The following is a 6752-nucleotide window of genomic DNA, read 5'->3' on the forward strand; positions in this document are numbered from 1 at the left end:
CACTATGCACAGCTTACACTCAAGGAATGAGGAGACAGGCTCCATCTCTGTGTGAGTAGAGTATCTACACAGATTATGAAGAAATCTTCTGACCAACAGCCTTTTCTTTCCAAGGTAAGTGAATTTTTAGTTTTCCTGTAAAAGACTCAATTATTTCATGCCTTGGTTTCTAAGGTTAAACCTGTGAGATAGATTTCATTCAGGAAGTTAACTATTTGGTTCATATTTTTCAATACAGATTAATATGCTGACAGTAGCAGAAGATGAGAGCAATGAAGAGCCTCACAAAAATAACATTGCAAGTGTCTTATGCACATATTTCTTGTACTAGTCATTAACATTTCCATAGGCCAAGAAAAAAGTCATTTAATAGGAACTGCTGATAACTGAGTGATTTGAATAACATGAAGCTGAAGGACTGAATCAACATCTTTGGTGCTTTTTATTTTCTAATGTCTAAATAGAACAGTTTGAAAAATCAAGGTTAGTTTCACATCCTTATAATTAGCTCTGAGAATGAAAGAGAAACCACAGAATAAAACAAACCGGTTGTGTTAGGCAGCGGTAGTAGTTTATCTAGTCCTGTCACTTACTAGTTGTGTAAGCTATGGCATATTACTTAACCTCCGTAAGCCTCAATTTTCTAAACTACAAATTAGAAAAATAGTAATGCCTACATAATTTTTGAGGTTTAAGTTACACAACATATCTCAAAATGTATTTGTAACCTATAAAACTGCACTAGTTTGCTCAGGCTACAAATTCCTGGGGCTGACACCCAGCCATGGTGCACTGTATAGACTTTTACACCTAATGTTTATTAGGTTGGTCAGAACCCAAGCTGCACTGCTGCTGCTGCTAAGTCGCTTCAGTCGTGTCCGACTCTGTGCCACCCCATAGACGGCAGCCCACCAGGCTCTCCTGTCCCCGGGATTCTCCAGGCAAGAACACTGGAGTGGGTTGCCGTTTCCTTCTCCACAGGCTGCACTAGTGTTGATTATTTTGACTGTCACCGCTGCTAGCCACTTGTGAGCTGCACAGAGATCCTGCTTCCTCCTGGCCCTCATAGTCATTTACTTATGTCCTGTTGGGACAACCACAGTATCTGGACCTTGCTACCTGTGGATAATTAAGATGCTGTGTTGCTTAGAGATCTGGGGGTGAGGATTTTGAAAGGTAATTTTTCCTCTTGCAGAACATGTACCTGAAATGTTGAGTCAGAAGCCAAGTCTGTATAGCCCTTCCCAGGCTGTGGCTCAGTGGATCCCCATCTGTTGGTATGAACATTTAGGGCAGTGGACAGATTTAGTGTTTGGCAAAGGTAGTTTTGTTCATTTCCTTGGCTTCTTTTTGTTAAAATGTTACCCAAAGTACTGTACACATGAGGGAAATTATGTCCCTGAATAATTTCTTAAGTATAAGCAAGTTAGATATAGAAAGCAAACAAAAATTCCAAGCCAGGGGACTTCACTGGCGGTCCAGTGATTAAGACTTTACCTTCCAGTGCAGGGGAGTGGGTTTGATCCCTGGTTGGGAAGCTAAGATCCCACATGCCTCTTGCCCAAAGAAACCAAAACATAAGAAACAGAAACAAGATTGTAACAAATTCAATAAAGACTTTAATAAAAAAATTTTCCAAGCCATATTTGAACTGAGTTAGGAAATAGCTGCTCCAGGAAATTACATGACACCAGTAAATAAGAATAACATTGAAGAGCATCTCTTCAAACATGTTACGTATAACTTGAAGTCATTTAATTGAATCAATTCCATTTTTGCTGGAAAAAAATGCTTAATGGTTTTGGAAGAAATATTTAATAATATAATTTTCAATCACATTTCATGTTTTGTTTTTCCAAGTCAGCATTTGTCAAGAGAGTTTAGTTTCTGATTTGTAAAATTGTACCAATTGTCTGAGGTTGAATACACAAATATTTTTTAACAATTGCAAATCACTTATTAATGTGGGTTTTGTTATTGTTGTTGTCATTATTTTTTTGTCATGCTTTGTGACACAGAATCTTAGTTCTCTGACCAGAGATGTAATGTGGGCTATGGCAGTGAAAGCACCAAGTCCTAACCAGTGGATTGCCAGGGAATTTCCTTAATGTGTTTATTTTTAACGTTATCACTTTGGGGAAAAAGTCATTATATATTGTATTTTGGTATTAAAATTTAAAATCAATAGTCCATAAGGAAAAACAAGAACATTTCCATGTCCTTCTTATTGCTTAATGTTAAAAATTTGATTTTCCTTTCAGGGATGTATGCTGCTATTTGGGGGTAAGAATAAACTCAGTTCACCATTCCAGAACCTGATGATTTTCCTTCCATGAGTTACAAGTCTTATAGTATTAAAACTATTCTGAAGTTGTTACTGGATAATGTTTGGACTATCAACTTATGTTTTTATATTATAACTAAGCTTTTTAAACTTTAAGTGTCATTTAATTTTCTTAAGCATATCCCTTGATAGTATCAAATTTTAATTTTATTAAGGAAAAAAATTGGAGTTGAAGCTAGCCATGAAATCCACTGAATGGGGCTTCCACGGTAGCTCAGGTGGTAAAGAATCTGCTTGCAATGCAGGAGACCTGGGTTTGATCCCTGTGTCAGGAAGATCCCCTGGAGAAGGGAATGGCTACCCATTGCATTATTATTGCCTAGAGAATTCCATGAACAGAGCATCCTGGTGGGCTACAGTACATAGGATTGAAAAGAGTTGGATATAACTGAGTGACTAACACTATGCCACTATGAACCAATGCATTATCTGGCTGTCTTTAATTTGTGCAGGAGCCCAAAATTTTAAAACCAGAAACATTCTTAGAAATCATCTTGTACCTATAATAGGAAAGAATCTAAAAAAAAATTTATATATATGTATAACTGAATCACTTTTCTATACACAGGAAACTAACACAACGTTGTAAGTTCACTATATTTCAATACAAGTTAAAAAAAAATCTTGTAATTTGCATCTTATTACAATCAAGGAAATGGAATTCCATCAGAGTTAAGCAACTTGTGCTTAACCACAGAGCTGCTCCTGGGAAAACCAAGCTGGTTCAATGTTCTGGGTTCTCTGTGCTGTATCCACAGCTTCCTACCTGTGCTGATTAGGATACTATTTAATCCCAGAGAGAATCCAGTGCCTCCAGGGCTGCTGGTTGTAACTGAAACAGCCAGCTTCAGTCCTTGTGCAGTTTAATGAAACGAGCCAGCAGGACTTAAACTGGCTGGCTGTGTTAGAAGTAATATTTTATTATTGCAAGTAATATGTTTAAATGTATTAAAGCTATGAATGATTATAGTAGTATGTTTTTTGTTGCAAGTGATAAAATCCCAAATAGAACCAAGGCAAAAGGAGGATGATGTTAGAATTCCGGGGTATTGCACATGATTGAATGAAGAAGTACATCACCAGATCAAGGACGAAGCTGTCTTTAAGAACAACCTGAACAGAAATTGAATGCTGCTGAGATTCTTGTCTTTCTCTCTTCCCCTTCTATAAGCTTTCACTTTGAACTTGTGGGAATGGGTGGGGAGGGTAGGAGGACAGGCAGAAGAAGAATCTGCTACACAAAAATCAAGAACTTTAAGGGGGGATCAGTCAAAATGAGGTTCAGATTCAGTTTTGCAAGCTTAACTTGGGTTATCTAACAGCTCAGAAGGGATAAAGATCTGCTCAATAGTAACTCTCAGGCTTTTTGGGGTAGAATTACATGTAATGAGGTATGTAAGGCACTTAGCATAGCAGCTGGCCTATAGTAGCTACTCAGTACATAGTATTGTTATTATTATAAATTTAAGACATTATTTGATGAAAGTATTTCTTGCCTGCTATTCAATCATCCCCTTAGCTGAAAAGCCAGCATACAAAAAGTGCAAAGGTCAGCTTTAATAGATTTTAAGATGCCATTAACTATGAGTCATTATTTTATGTACTGCTGCAAAAGGAAATATGCTGCCAATCTACTATGGTTCACTTTTTTATTACTTGAAGTTTCTATTTTACAGTTCTTACAGAAGTTTTTTTCTAGAGTTATGTATGTGTACATAATCAAGTATCACTCTTGTGCACATATAAACAGGAAGATATAACCTGTTTATATGTGCACAAGAAATAACTCAAGCAGTCCTAGAGTAACTCACATTTTGTGTCTGTCAATTGTGAATCATATATCAACCCAGAGGCATCGGTGTCTGTTTTTCCACATATGTCATCCTTTGTTCCAACAAAAGCATCAGTGAGACAGCATTTCTTTAAAAAAACAACAGCGATGCTACACTAATATTAGAATTCTCGACTTTTTCCAAGTTGCTAATACCTTTTCTGACATTCTGCAAATTTTGATACTGCTACATTCATATCTCCACCAGAAATCAAGTCCAAGGGAAATAGCCAAATTTATGCACATGCAAGCCACATTAGTCTTGTCTGCTGCCTGGCCAATGGCCAACAGAAGGTGCTGTCTGTGGTGTAAAGCTTTTTTATTTCAGAGATGATTAAAATGTAAAAAATAAGGGCATCTCAGAACAGTTGTAGAAATGGTAGATGGTCTACATCATTACAAGTTCCTCACTTAGCAAAAAAACTCATCCTAAAATTATTTGTATAGAGAATTCATTGAGCACATTAAGATCTTTGAATAACCACTCATTAGACTGTATAGAATGAGGTATACTTGTACCAATCACATTTTCTTTTTTACATCAACAGACAATGGGTGGCTGAGCTTTTAGGCTAAAAACAAATTGCCATGGGTTAAGGGATGGTTTTTTTCATTTTTATTAACAACCTACTCACAGAGAGACAAGTCAGTGCCATTTGAAGACATTTGAAAACTGCAACTTTTTTCTTGCCAAGATTTGTTGTTATACCTAAAAATTAAGCAACAGCAAGGTTTCAAGGTGTTTTAAAAGAATAATTCCCTTCAATTTTCAACTTGAGAGCATAGCTCAAATTCAGAAAAAAAAAATCTTATAAAATTTTATAAACTTACTTTCTTTCCTCAAAATACTCTTTTTAAAAAATTGATACACTATACATAGGAGCTACCCCACGCCCCTAAGCCCGAGGTCAGGGGCGGCCGGGAGGAGCTACCCCACGCCCCCACGCTGAGGCCAGGGGCGGCACCGAGAGGAGTTACCCCAGGAGCCGTGGCTGGGCGGGTGCAGGAGGGCCTAGGGGAGCTATCCCACATTGAAGGTCAGGAAGGGTGGCGGTGAGGAGATACCCTTCGTCCAAGGTAAGGAGCAATCACTTTGCTTTGCTGGAGCAGCCGTGAAGAGATACCTCACGCCCAAGGTAAGAGAAACCCAAGTAAGACAGTTGGTGTTGCAAGAGGGCATCAGAGGGCAAACACACTGAAACCATACACACAGAAAACTAGTCAATCTAATCACACTAGGACCACAGCCTTGTCTAACTCAATGAAACTAAGCCATGCCCCTGGGGCAACCCAAGACGAGCGGGTCATGGTGGAGAGATTTGACAGAATGTGGTCCACGGGAGAAGGGAATGGCAAACCACTTCAGTATTCTTGCCTTGAGAACCCCATGAACAGTATGAAAAGGCAAAGTGATAGGATACTGAAAGAGGAACTCCCCAGGTCAGTAGGTGCCCAATATGCTACTGGAGATCAGTGGAGAAATAACTTCAGAAAGAATGAAGGGATGGAGCCAAAGCAAAAACAATACCCAGCTGTGGATGTGACTGGTGATAGAAGCAAGGTCTGATGCTGTAAAGAGCAATATTGCATAGGAACCTGGAATGTCAGGTCCATGAATCAAGGCAAATTGGAAGTCGTCAAACAAGAGATGGCAAGAGTGAATGTCGACATTCTAGGATTCAGTGAACTGAAATGGACTGGAATGGGTGAATTTAACTCAGATGACCATTATATCTACTACTGCGGGCAGGAATCACCTCAGAAGAAATGGAATGGCCATCATGGTCAACAAAAGAGTCCGAAATTCAGTACTTGGATGCAATCTCAAAAACGACAGAATGATCTCTGTTCATTTCCAAGGCAAACCATTCAATATCACAGTAATCCAAGTCTATGCCCCAACCAGTAACACTGAAGAAGCTGAAGTTGAACGGCTCTATGAAGACCTACAAGACCTTTTAGAACTAACACCCAAAAAAGATGTCCTTTTCATTATAGGGGACTGGAATGCAAAAGTAGGAAGTCAAGAAACACCTGGAGTAACAGGCAAATTTGGCCTTGGAATATGGAATGAAGCAGGGCAAAGACTAATAGAGTTTTGCCAAGAAAATGCACTGGTCATAACAAACACCCTCTTCCAACAACACAAGAGAAGACTCTATACATGGACATCACCAGATGGTCAACACCGAAATCAGATTGATTATATTCTTTGCAGCCAAAGGTGGAGAAGCTCTATACAGTCAGCAAAAACAAGACCAGGAGCTGACTGTGGCTCAGACCATGAACTCCTTATTGTCAAATTCAGACTTAAATTGAAGAAAGTAGGGAAAACCACTAGACCATTCAGGTATGACCTAAATCAAATCCCTTATGATTATACAGTGGAAGTGAGAAATAAATTTAAGGGCCTAGATCTGATAGAGTGCCTGATGAACTATAGAATGAGGTTCGTGACATTGTACAGGAGACAGGGATCAAGACCATCCCCATGGAAAAGAAATGCAAAAAAGCAAAATGGCTGTCTGGGGAGGGCTTACAAATAGCTGTGAAAAGAAGAGAAGTGAAAAGCAAAGG

This window comes from Bison bison, unplaced genomic scaffold (genome assembly GCF_000754665.1).
Source record: "Bison bison bison isolate TAMUID 2011002044 unplaced genomic scaffold, Bison_UMD1.0 scf7180017864466, whole genome shotgun sequence".
NCBI lineage: Eukaryota > Metazoa > Chordata > Mammalia > Artiodactyla > Bovidae > Bison > Bison bison.